Below are 13,561 nucleotides of genomic sequence, written 5' to 3' on the forward strand. Positions count from 1 at the left end.
GCCTCATTTATTCTGCTACTGATTCCTTCCAGTGTATTTTTCATTTTAGTTATTGTATTCTTCAACTCGTTTGGTCACTTTTTATATTTTCTAACTCTTTGTTAAAAACTTCTTGTAACTTCTCACTCTGTGTATCCATTCTTTTCCTGAGTTCTTGGTTCATCTTTATGATCATTACTCTGAACTCTTTCTTGGGTAGACTGCCTATCTCCACTTCACTTAGTTGTTGTTTGGGGGTTTTATCTTGCTCCTTTGTCTGGAACGTATTCCTCTGCCGTCTCATTTTGTCCAAATTTCTATTTGTATTTTTATGTATGTGGTAGGTTAGTTACATTTCTCAACCTTGGAGAAGTGGCCCTCTGTAGGGGATGTCCAGGTGTCCCAGCAGTACACTCCCCTCTCATCACCCAAGGGCCAGGGACCATCTGGTCACAGGGTAGGTTCTGACTTGTGTTTGCAGATTCAGTTCCACAGGCTGTGGGACTGTAGTTTTCTTGCTCTGGTGTCTGCCCCCTGGTTGGGGAGGCTGGGTCTTGGCCCTCTGGTAGGCAAGGCTGAGTCAAGGGGCATGTCTAGAGGTGGCTGTGGAATCAGGAAGTCTTTAGGCAGCCTGTCTGCTGATGGGTGGGATTGTGTTCTTGCCCTGTTGGCTGTTTGGCCTGAGGCATCCCAGCACTACAGGCTGCTGGGTAGGGCCAGGTCTTGGTGATAATGACCCAAGCAAGATGTCAGCCTCCAGCAAGAGTTCCTATTCATGAATACTCCCTGATATCTCTGCCACCAGTGTCAATGTCCTCAAGGGGAGCCACAGCCGCCCCCACCCCCACCCCCATCCTCCCCAGGAGACCCTCCAAGACCAGCAGGTAGGTCTGGCCCAGGCTCCTATGAAGTCATCACTGCTTTTGCCCTGGGGCCCATTGCGTGCAAGACCTTGTATGCACCCTCCAAGAGTGGAGCTCCTGTAATTAAGCCCCACTGGCCCTCAAAGCCACATGCTCTGAGGGCTCCTCCTCCAGATGTCAGACCCCCCAGGCTGGGGAGCCTGAAATGGGGCTCAGAACGCTCACTCCCATGGGAGAACTGCAATATAACTATTCTCCAGTTTGTGGGTTACCCAGTTGGGGAGTATGGGATTTGATTATATCACAAGTGTGCCCCTCCTACCGTCTCGTTGTGGCTTCTTCTTTATGTCTTTGGATGTAGATTATCTTTTTGGTAGGTTCCAGTCTTTTTCATCGATGGTTGTTCAGCAGTTAGCTGTGATTTTGCTCAAGGTCCTTCTACTCTGCCATCTTGTCCTCCCATCCTCTAAATTCTTACTTTCTTAAAGCTTAACTTTTCTTTCAGGATTTTGGCAAATGAGTCCACTTTATTTCGCACAATTTTTGCTTAAATTGGAAGCACTATTATATACAAAGTAAGCATACAGTGTAAAATATACTCAGGATGGGAGTTTTCAATACATACCGAGGTAGAGTGGAAAGTTAGAATAAGAAAGACTTACTCTACGAAAAGGGTATTTAGATGTACGTGAGGGCTTCCCTGGTGGTGCAGTGGTTGAGAGTCTGCCTGCCGATGCAGGGGACACGGGTTCGTGCCCCGGTCCGGGAAGATCCCACATGCCGCAGAGCGGCTGGGCCCATGAGCCATGGCTGCTGGGCCTGCGCGTCCGGAGCCTGTGCTCCGCGACGGGAGAGGCCACAACAGTGAGAGGCCCGTGTACAGCAAAAAAAAAAAAGAAGTACGTGAATAATGTTTATTCTCCTGTTGGTTAAACCTCTCCCCACTGCTAGCTTCCAGAAATCCTCACTTTCATCTTAAAAAAATGTATAAGATGTAAATGAAAAGGCTCATTTTATGTTTAACACATAAAGCTGTCCTAAATCCCTGACTTTTCCTTTCACATACGTTTTTCTTATTCAAGCACTATAACTGCTCAATGTAGTTTACCCATCCCTCTTTTCAGAGAGGAAGGAACCAAGGCTTAGTACAGTTACTTGCTCAAGTTATTAAGCTGCAGAGCCAGCATTCCCACCCACAGAGCAGGCTGGCATGGATAGTAATTACATCTCTCTAGGTCTGATCTTGAATCATCAGGATTCAAGAATTAAGGATTCCTTTTCCCCAATTCCAGCTCATTTCAAGAAGCCAAGAAATTACCAAATGTTTGTTTAGGTTAACCTTAGGGTTCCTCCAACTTTAAGATTCCAGGACTGTAAAATCTCTAAGAAACTAGACAGCTATTGACTGTCCTTTATATTTGTTAGTTTTCTTAGACACTGATGGCACTGGCTCCATTTCTGATATCCTTACCTAATGAAAACTTTTAAAAATTAAGTATATGAACATGTGTACCAAACAAAGGAAAAAATCAGATATACTATATTTTAGACATTTTTGCAAATCTGTAATAATAATTTAGAGAAGGGAGCTGCCACCTCACTTACAGTTTAATAGATACCTCTAGATCACCATTTCTCATGCTCATGGTTATCTGTGACATTTCATTTTAGTCATTTCAATGATAATTTTTTAAAATTAACACATGCATTTTCTGGAACAAATCAGTATCCATATTATAACTGAGTTCTACCACGCAATTTTGGTGCCCAGTTTGTGGTTTGTATGTTTGCTGTATAAACAAAAGAGAGATGAGTAGGATGCAGCAGAATAGGCAGGATGACCTCAAAAGAATCTGTATTGGAGCACTCAGTACCATATCGAGTGTATTGGGTGGATCTCATCTTTAACACAGCAACCTGCTATGTACGTTAGCTGGAAGTGTGATGGCAAATATGCAATTAAAAATTTTCTATTCCCGGGCTTCCCTGGTGGCGCAGTGGTTGAGAATCCGTCTGCCGATGCAGGGAACACGGGTTCGTGCCCGGTCCGGGAAGATCCCACATACCGCGGAGCAGCTGGGCCCGTGAGCCATGGCCGCTGAGCCTGCGCGTCCGGAGCCTGAGCTCCTCAATGGGAGAGGCCACAACAGTGAGAGGCCCGTGTACCAAAAAAAAAAAAAATTTTCTATTCCCAATTCAAGTTACCCACTTAACAGATTTCAAAAACTACAATTCAAGTATTTTTTTTTTACATTAACAGCTTCACTGGGATGTAATTCACATACCATACGGTTCACTCACTTCAAAAGTACAACTAAATTTTTTTAGTATATTCATAGTTATGCGACCATAACCACAATCAATTTTACAACAATTTCATCACCCCAAAACAGAAACCTATTAGTAATCACTCCCCATTTCCTCCCAAACCTTCCCCTGACCAAGCCTAGGCAACCACTAATCTATTTTTTGTCTCTATGGATTTCTATTCTGGACATTTCATATAAATGGAATTATATATGTAATCTTTTGTGCTTGGCTGCTTTCACGTAGCATGTTTCCAATGTTCATCCTTGTTATAGCACGTCCCAGTACTTAATTTCTTTTTATTGTCAAATAATATTCTATTGCATGGATATATATTTTATTTGTCCATTTATCAGTTGACGGTCATTTGGGTTATTTCCACAATTTGGCTATCATGAATAATGCTGCTATAACATTCATGTACAAACTTTTTAAAATTAATTAATTTATTTATTTTTGGCTGTGTTGGGTCTTCGTTGCTGTGTGTGGGCTTTCTCTAGTTGCGGCAAGTGGGGGCTACTCTTTCATTGTGGTGCACAGGCTTCTCATTGCAGTGGCTTCTCTTGTTGCGGAGCATGGGCTCTAGGCACGCGGGCTTCAGTAGTTGTGACATGCAGGCTCAGTAGTTGTGGCTCACAGGCTCTAGAGCGTAGGCTCAGTAGTTGTGGCGCATGGGCTTAGATGCTCTGCAGCATGTGGGATCTTCCCGGACCAGGGCTCAAACCCATGTCCCCTGCACTGGCAGGCAGATTCTTAACCACTGCGCCACCAGGGAAGCCCCATGTACAAATTTTTGTGTGGACATATGTTTTCACTCTTTAGGGTATACATCTAGGAGTGGAAATGATAGGTGATACAGTAACTGTGTTTAACCTCTTGAGGAGTCACCAGGCTATTTTCCAAAGTGGCTGCACCATTTTACAATCTCACCAGTGGCGCATGAGGGATCCAATTTCTCCCTATCCTCTCCTTTTAAAATACACCTTTTTTTAATTACAGCCATCCTAGTGAGTGTGAAGTGGTAACTCACTGTAGTTTTGAGTTGCATTACCTGATGGCTAATGATGTTGAGCATCTTTTCTTGTGCTTATATGCCATTTGTACATCTTTTTTGGAGAAATGCTTATTCAGATCCTTGGCCCATTTTTAAATTGCGTTGTCTTTTTATTATTGAGTTGTAAGAATTCTTTATATATGCTAGATACGAGTCCCTTACCAGATATAAGATTTGCCCAAACTTTCTCCCTTTCTGTTTTTTATATATATATATATATATATATATATATATATATATATTTTGCGGTACGTGGGCCCCTCACTGCTGTGGCCTCTCCTGTTGCGGAGCACAGGCTCCGAACGCACAGGCTCAGCAGCCATGGCTCACGGGCCCAGCCCCAGGGGATCTTCCCGGACCGGGGCACGAACCCATGTCCCCTGCATCGGCAGGCGGACTCTAAACCACTGCACCACCAGGGAAGCCCTGTATTATCTTTTTATTTGCAACACAAACCTTATCTTCTTCTGAATAAGGCAACTCTAACTCTACAAAGTTATCAAACAATACCTCACTGAAATTGGCATTCAAGGACTTCTGGCCAGTTTTGGTTGAATATGAGATCTGATTATCATAAACTGCTTCACAGTGCCTTCATATCACAAATACTACCTTGTATGATATTCTCTACATTGCTATTACTAAAGTTAAAATATAGAAACAGATTATATATAGTAGTGAATCCAAAGCTAAATCTTTCCACTATTCAGATCAACACTAAGTATTTCATTTCAGTAAAACAACATCTCTACAACATAATATGAATGTTAATTTGGATCTTCTTGGGTTTTGGTATGGTTTACATCTATACACTTACTCATAAAGATATAAATCCATGGTAAGAACAGACGTAACACTGATAACCTAAATTGTACTATATACATGGTTCCTATGGCCATCAAAACATACTAGATTGCTTAAGAAAACAACCTTGCTTCAGCATATATTATATATTTTTAAAAATTCCACTGACCCTACCATTGCTAGTACTAAATTATTTGTAAACTTGTTTTGATTTTATAGTTGATTAAAAGGTATAGGGGTTCAACACAGGAGGGATAAGAATTACCTAGCTTTTCGTTTGAGTATATTTAAAGTATTTATGATAAAAATAATTTACCAGTATGGGGTAGGGCAGGAGTGTCCAATGCAATGTCTTTCCCTCAAATGCAATTTACATGACACTAGAGTGAAAGGCACTGCTTTATTCAAAGAGAAGCTATTTTCAAGATAATTGGGTCTCAGAGGACATTTCTTCCCAGGCTTTCTTATATTAATTAAGATAAGAGATTAGAGATGCAATACCAAGCAGTCGCCTACATCACCCAAAGCCCTTTAATGTGGAAAGTAATATTTGCTCATTTTTATTTTGTATCTTTACCCAGACAAAATTTGTATTCTTATTTCCTTCTAAATAGAAAAATTACTAATTTAGCTCCATAAAAAATAAAAGAGATAATGATATTTAACTATCAGCAACAAAGGCCAGGCACATCAAATCCTATTTTCCACAAATCATAAATAAGGAATCTTGGCTCTGGATGAAGAGTTCATAACAAAACTAAATGATCTCAGAAACCCAAGGATTGGTCTAAGTATACTTTTCAGAACTTTTCCCCTCTACCCTTGGCAACAACTAAATTTTACTGTGTGCATGGTTCCCTATGGCCACGAAAGCATATTAGACTGCTTAAAGGAACAATCTTGGTCTAGCACATATTATATTTTTTAGAAATCCACTGACCCTGAAACTGCTATTATTGAATACATTACCCCACAGTCAGCCTAAGGGTTACAAAAAATGCAGGCAACACAAACCTTTGCAATGAACCAAAGCAAAGAACACAAGAAGCCCTGAAAAGTTCTGGGAATAAGTAACGAGAGAACACCTAACAACAGCAAAGTAGATTTAGGACAACAGCAATCTCTATGACCATCCTGAGAACAACTCTCTTTCTGTTTTTAGCCAAATAAATAAATCCTGGGAACTGAAGTTTGATAAACTGTATTCTTTTTCTACAGTACACTCAACATCATCCAGCAAATTATGCATTAACACTAAGGAGCTCAACAAGTTTAATAAAGAAGTTGAGATGTTTAAAAAAAAAAAAAAATCCAAGGTCTCTAAAGCAGGAATCTAAATTCTGCCTCTGACTCATTGGTTGAGACCTGAGCAAGCTATTCATCTTCTTGGCCCTGGGAAACTTATCTGAAATACAGAAATGAAATAGGTCTACCCTAAGATTATTTATATATCAGTCAATAGAAATAATTACAAAATTCTTCACAAACAAAGTTCTGCATAAGTGCTTAAGAAACAAGTAAATCTATCAAACGCTTAATATACTATAAAAGGTTAAGAAATCTGCTTTTTGTTACTGAATCCAGATTTCCTATAGAGCAGTGATTTTCAAACTTTTTTGACTGCAACCCACAGTAAGATACATTTTCCTCATAACCCAGAGAATGAAACACACACAGAGATACACACAAATAACATATTTTCATAAAACAAAATACTAACATATACTAATCTCATGCACTTTGAATTTTTTTTAAATGATAAGATCCATGAAAATGTTCTCACAGCTATTAACAGGTTATGTCCCACAGACTGAAAAACACTATAAAGTATTTTCAAGTGTCTGAAATGCATATGTTTAACACAGAATCAGTCTTTAAATATAAAGCCATATATATAAACCTGCTATAAGTATATATTACAAACAATCAGCAATTACCATTGATAAAAGTCTTGGTGAAACTGAGATACCTCAAACCTCCTTGAGGTCTGCAAAGGAAAATACTACACACTAGGCAAAAAAAGACAAAGTAGTTTTTCTAATTAACCAGTCTTTGGTCCCACAACCCAATGAAGAACTCTCATATACTAGACAGGAATTAGTGGTAACACCATTTCCCTAGAGTAGGTATGGCCTAAAACCAATGCAGGCTACATGGAGAAATACTGGGAGGGAAAAACCAATCCAAAGTAAACTAAGCAAGCAACAGGGGAACAGAGCTGATACAGGTCTCTTGCCTTAGTCCTGACTGCCATACAGAAGGGAGTGTATTCCAAACAGAAAGATGACCAGGGGCTTTTAATACTCTGCATCATGAAAGAAACAGAACAGCATTGTGTCAACCTCCAAAAAGCAATGTGATTCCACCCTAGAATACAAAGCCCAGAATACCAGTATTGCTCTTATCCTCTTGAGGGAGGCAGAAAATGCCTTGACCTTGACCCGGTTTGGGAAAGAAGGGGAAGACTGAGGGAGGCTTGAGAAAAGAGGGAAGAAACTGAGAAACACAGTGCTCCCCCAATTGGTCACTATTCACTGAGGTTAAAATAAAGCACATAACTTCAACCAAGACGACTAGTCTCTCTTACCATGGGCCAATCTGCTTCTAAGCTCCTCCAAAACCTGTGGCTGACCACAGATACAGACAGGAACAAAACTCAGTAATACTTAAAAAACAAAAACAAAATTCTACTAATGTTAGTGAATTCCAAAGACCAAAAATTTAAATTAAAAAAAAAGCAGTTTAAGTTTTGGCATAAAATGGTAGTGAAAGGCACAGAAAAACCAAGTAACTTTTAAATATCATATCTAGTATATGATATAGCATGAGAGTTAATTAAATTCTAATGATAAAGTGGTAACGGGTACTGATAAAAGACATTTGGAATATAGAACTGTGAAGCCAGAATGAATCTCAGAAACCGTAGCATTCATCCTCTTCTCTTCCCAGGATTTTCTGGGGTGCTCCATTCCTACAGCCCTGATTTTTATTCCAGTCACCTCCCCATTTCTCTGCAATCCTTCAGAGACAAATTTAAGCCAATGATCTTCATGCTGCCAAATTTAACGGATACTTTGCTGCCCTCATCTTACTTGACCTTTGCAAGAGACAGCTATTATTTTTGACTGTTCCACATTCATTCCCCCGTTTGGGTGACAGGATCCACATTTTGTTTGGGGATCTATTCCTCCCCCACTGGATACATTCTTAGTGTGATTTAGATTAAGGTGTTCTTTTTTATCCTGACCAACTGTTGGACACTCAACCCACGATGAACAAATCAGATACTTTTCCTCAGAACCTGAATTCTAAAAGTAACTAAGGTGAAAACTGCTGTAGCAGCCCATTCACTCCAGTACTGCAATTAGCAGCCTCCCCCGGGGCTGCTCAGATTCCTGTCCTTTTCAAAGCCAGGGCCTTCAGCATTTCCTTTGATCCTGTCAGCTGCCCACATCCTTGTCATAAATTCCTCTTCTCCTCAAGTAAATTTGTCATTTGCAACCAAAGTCATAACTGATATCTTCCCTTAGAAGCACTGCCTCCTTCCTCAAACACTTTACTCTCTTTTGCTTTTAAGATACTTCTTCCTTATTTTAATCATACCTCATTGGCCATTCCTCCAGTTTCCTTTGATAACTCCTATATTCCTCCTCCACTCATCCTCTAAATATTAATGTTCTTCAGGATAGTTTGCAGGCCAGGCCCTCTTCTCTTGCTAGACTCTCTTCCTACTGTGAACCCATGGCTTTAAATGATACGGTCTCCAAAATTTTTATCTATAGCCCAGATATCTCCTCTGAGCTGCAAACTTGTACATAGGATTGCTTATTTGACATCTCTACCTCATGTTTTGATATCTCAAATTTCACATGTTCAAAATGAATTCTCTCCCAAGCCTATTTCCCATCCTCCCCTGCCAGCCCCTCTGACCACAACCCTCGGCTCAAGGGAGGATCACCATTCACCCCATTCAGAAGTCACTTTTATTACTTTCTTTCCTTTGTTCCCAGTATCCAGTCCAGCTGCAAGTCTGGACTTGATTCTATCTCCAAAAGAGATTGCAAATCCACCTACTTCTATCTCTACTGCCACTACTCTACTCCAGGCCACCATCAACCTTGCCTTAAAGTACTGTTACTGTCTCCTAACTGGTCTCCCTGCTTCTGTACTTTGCCTCCCTCCATTTTGTTCTCTTCACATCACTTAATATCATCTTAAAATGTGAATTTTCACATTTTTTTTCATGTGGCTTCCCAATGCATCTAGAAAAAATCCAAACTCCTTATCCTGGCCTATAAGGACCTATGTGATCCATTCCTGCCTCTCCAAAAACACTCCAGAGTTGTGCTCTATTACTTGCTCACCAAGCTCCAGCCAGGTGACTCTCCCTTAGTTCCTTGAACACATTAAGCTCTTTCCTATGTTAAGGATTTGCACACATCATTTCCTCTACTTAGGAATGCTTTCTCTTCCATTGGTTAGCTCTTTTTCATTCTTCAGGGCTCTACTTAACTATCAACTCATGCAGAAAGGCTCTGCCTGATAACCTTATCCAAAGAAGGTTCCTCATACCCCCACTTTTATTTTCTATATCTGCTGTCTCCATTACAGCACTTACCACAATTTCTAATTCTTTTGTTTTGATACACTATTCACTTTTTGTCTGGCTACCCCCTAAATTGTAAGCTCCATAAACAAGGGCAAGAACTAACCTGTCTTGTTCACTACTATATCTCCCAGAACTCAGAACCCATCACCTAGTGCCTGGCAACATACTGTAGGTAATTCATAAGGAATTTAGGTCTCCAAGGGTCATTTCTGATACTGTGAAGCTCTGAGACTGTCTTTACTATGAGTTTAAAGGGCTTTTATACAAACTTCCTGTAAGCAGCTAGTAGGCACTGAACAAATATTTGTATAATGAATGAATGACTCCGTGAATGATACCCAAATTTTTGTCTCTATTTCTGACCTCTCTCTTTACTCCAAACTTTCATTTCTAACTGCTTGCTAGGTATCCCCATGTAGATATCTACCTCAATTTTAACAATGTCCAAAATCCAGACTGTCACCTTCCCCACCAAACCTGTTCTTCTTCTTGTGTTATCCATTTCAGTTATTGCCCAATTGTTCTCCCACTCAGCTACAAATTCTAGGTCTTGAACAATCTCTCTCATCCTCCACATTTAAATAATCCCAGTGGTTGTGATTCCTCCAAATCTACTCCTACCATAATGCCCTGTTTAGGTTTTTCATTATCTTTCAACTACACTATGAAAATAGGTTTCTAACTGGCCACCTTGCCCTTAAAATTCCCCTTTCCATTCCATCTTTTGTGCAGCCACTCGAGTTATCTTTCTAAAACACAGAAATGCTTACGTCACTTCCCTTATCCAAAGTTCAGTGCTCCAGAATTCACAGTAAAATCCCTAAGCATGGCATTTTAAATATTCAACAATATGTCCTTAAATACTGTTCCAACTGCAGCATCCACTATATTCCTCAATGAAGCCTTTTCTCCAGTACACACTGGATTGGCTACTAAATGAACACTCCAACCTATTTTAGTGCTCAAGGTCCCTTTCCCTTGTGATAGTTCTTCAGTAATAAGACCCTCCAGTAATAAAATCCTCCAATCCAGTTGTGACCTTTGGAAATCCTTTCCACTCTTTAAAATCCAACTCATATGCCATCCTCCATGAAGACCCCTTTCCCTCCAGTCAGAACAAATCTGTCCTTCCCTTGGTGTTCTCACAACACAGTTTAACCTCTCTTTAGCAATTATTTCAGCCTGCCTTGGGAGTTAGTTGTCTACCTGCATATTTTTCTCACTGGTTAAGGTTCATTGAATTTATCATCCTTCTCCCATCCTTCTCCCTTCTCCACTGATGCTCTGCACAAACTAAGCATTCAGGAAATATTTGCTGAATGAATAGGGAACCCCCTTCATTTACAGAAGAAAAAAAAGTCCAAAGCTAGAAATTAACTTGCCAAAAATTAGACCTCTACTTAGATGTAAAACTTAAAAATCTAAAACCTAAATCTTTTGACTGAGAGTTTATTTGATCTTGTCTCACATGAAGATAACACAAAGTGGAATTTCTCACTCCCTAACAATAACAAAATGCCCCTGGCTTTATACTAAAATGTTCCTTTTATTCTCTTTGCAAATACGCTGCGTTGGTCCTGTGCCAAAGTGAGGAAGAAATACAAATTCTTAAGTTCCAAGTTAATAATATTTAACTTTCAAATGGTTCCTATGCATTTCAGAGCCTCATGAGCAAGTGAGATAAACTTTAATAAACTAACTGAATTCTTTTCTCTGAAGAAACTTCAACCTGCGAAATGCATAAGGCTGTAGACTCTCAGAGCCCACACCCTCGCCTTGAAATGACACGCGAAGGAGAAACCAGTGGCCCAGAGCCTCCGAGTCGGCAGCCTTCCTTCTTCTAGACCGAGAAAGTAAGTGGACGTACGAAAGCAGAGGGCAGATCTGGGTTGAAATGTCCAGGGCAGAGTCGCCTTGGCATCCTCGTTCCCCCATTACAACAGCCTAGTGAACGGCCCCAAGGTCCGCAGGCAGGCCTCGCGGAGGGTGCAGTCCGGGAGCCCCCGCCGCGGGGACTCGCTGACTCAAGCTTTCTCCAGGTTGGTCTTGTCCCCATGCCCCTGGCCCCGAAACCAAGCGAAGGAGCCGAAACATCTGCCCCAAAAGCTCGCGAGGAAAAGAGCCGAAGCCGTAGGGCTTCAGACCGGCCGCTCCAGATTCGGGTGGGGTGCCCCGGGGCGGTTTCCCTGTCCTCTCCGGGGGCAAACTCGGCCCGAGCCTCCGAGGAGCCAGCACTGGCTCCCTGCCTCTCGGGGACCACCTAGCCGAGCGGGTCGGTCAGGCCCACCCCGGCGCTCACCTTTCCGTCCCGGGTAGCCGTCCGTCCGTCAGTCGGTCCCGAATTCTGTCCACACAGAGCGTCTTCCGGCTCCCGCCGGAAGCAGCTCAAGCGCGGGACAGGAAGTTTGGCCGCCCCCCACGCACACACCCACTCGCTCGCCTCCGAGCCAGGCTGCTGCAGTCCCGGAGGTTCCGCCCCAGGGCCCAGCGCGGGCCAGGCAGTCTTGGCTCGGAGAGGGAAGGCACTGCGGTCTCCTGCCTCCCACTCATTCCCTCTCGGCCTTCGTAGCTCCGTGGTCTGCGAAGCCCGAAAAACGGGGTCAGTCAATTCTAGGCGTGACGTCACTGCTTCCCTGATGCAGCGGATGGGGTAGTTATCTCCTGTCAGCTGAGATCAGTACATGTTGCAATGGAGGCAAGCGAGAAAGAAAAGATCACTACTTAAACATTTATCAAAGTTCTTAGTGAAGAGGACCTCGAAGCTTCACTGCCCGAGAAGGGAACTTGCAGAATCTAGTTCTGTATTGCATACCAGGTGGGGTAAGAACTGAGACTCCGGTGTAGAACTTTTTTTTGGAAGGTGAAGTCCCTAGAGTCTGGGTTCCGTCAGTACAGTAGGATGTAAAGAGCTCTCCGATGTCCACACCGGTGCTAGAACACTTGAATTTCAGGCCAGATGCCGCAACTTGTTAGAGCTTTATGTGTTTGACTGACTTTGTGAAATTACTAATTTTTGAATACTTGCTGCGTGCCAAAAGATGAAGGAGGGACTGCGCTAAGACAGTGGCAGTGGGAATTAAAGGTGCTTTCTAAGAAGGGCATTTTCAAGGACAGAGACAAGGTTGAAGAAACCAGGGGAGTAGTTTAGTACACAAATGATGGTGATTTGAAAACAAAGAAGCAACATGTTTCATTGGAAGATAATTCCTCTTTAGATAAGCCGAGTTTATCTATTCCAGGTGCCTATGGGATATTTACTTGGAGTTGAAGGTCCCTACCTAGCTCAAGAGGTCAGAAATAAGATACAGATTGGGGAGTTATCAACACACAGACAAGAGATGAAGCTCTCTCTGGAAAAGTATATAAAACAAGAAAGAAGCGAAGGCCACTGAGGTCAACTGGAGTGACTGATTACTAACACAGTTCGAATCTACACAAAAGTATATTGCAGTTTGTAAACTGCTGACCATAAGCCAGCACAACACTCAGAAAATACCCTCAATTTTACTGTATTAAAGGGTTGATTACAATTAATAAAATAAATGCTCTTATTTAGAGGTACATTAATAGGTCTTGAACATCCATGTTAATGACCATTTGTTACTTTGCTCAGTCAGTTCTGTCATTTTCTGAAGCTGTATTTGTTGTTTAAATCTTTTTCATCACTTAAAACTTGAATTGGGGCTTCCCTGGTGGCGCAGTGGTTGAGAGTCCGCCTGCCGATGCAGGGGACGCGGGTTCGTGCCCTGGTCCGGGAGGATCCCACGTGCCGTGGAGCGGCTGGGCCCGTGAGCCATGGCCGCTGAGCCTGTGCGTCCAGAGCCTGTGCTCCGCAACGGGAGGGGCCACAACAGTGAGAGGCCCGCGTACCGCCAAAAAAAAAAAAAAAAAAAAAAAATCAAAACTTGAATTGATGCCTATATCTATTTGCCCTCAAAATCTTTG

At 41.9% G+C, this 13,561-nt stretch overlaps 1 protein-coding gene across 7 annotated transcripts in view; it reads right to left on the reverse strand.

The window, feature by feature from the left end:
- Positions 1–12,218, reverse strand: part of ZNF410 (zinc finger protein 410) — a 40,801-nt gene extending 28,583 nt beyond the window's left edge. For 3 of the 7 annotated variants that reach the window (XR_010839495.1, XR_010839494.1, XM_059055869.2), the window contains exon 1: positions 11,916–11,998. The gene's annotated coding sequence lies outside the window, so the exon portion shown is untranslated. Of the gene's footprint in view, positions 1–1,504; positions 1,585–7,594; positions 7,668–11,915 lie in introns of those variants that run through there. The other 4 variants (XM_067028163.1, XM_067028162.1, XR_010839496.1 and 1 more) reach the window with 3 other exon arrangements.
- Positions 12,219–13,561: the final 1,343 nt, after the last annotated feature.

Source organism: Kogia breviceps, chromosome 3 (genome assembly GCF_026419965.1).
Source record: "Kogia breviceps isolate mKogBre1 chromosome 3, mKogBre1 haplotype 1, whole genome shotgun sequence".
Classification (NCBI taxonomy): Eukaryota; Metazoa; Chordata; class Mammalia; order Artiodactyla; family Physeteridae; genus Kogia; species Kogia breviceps.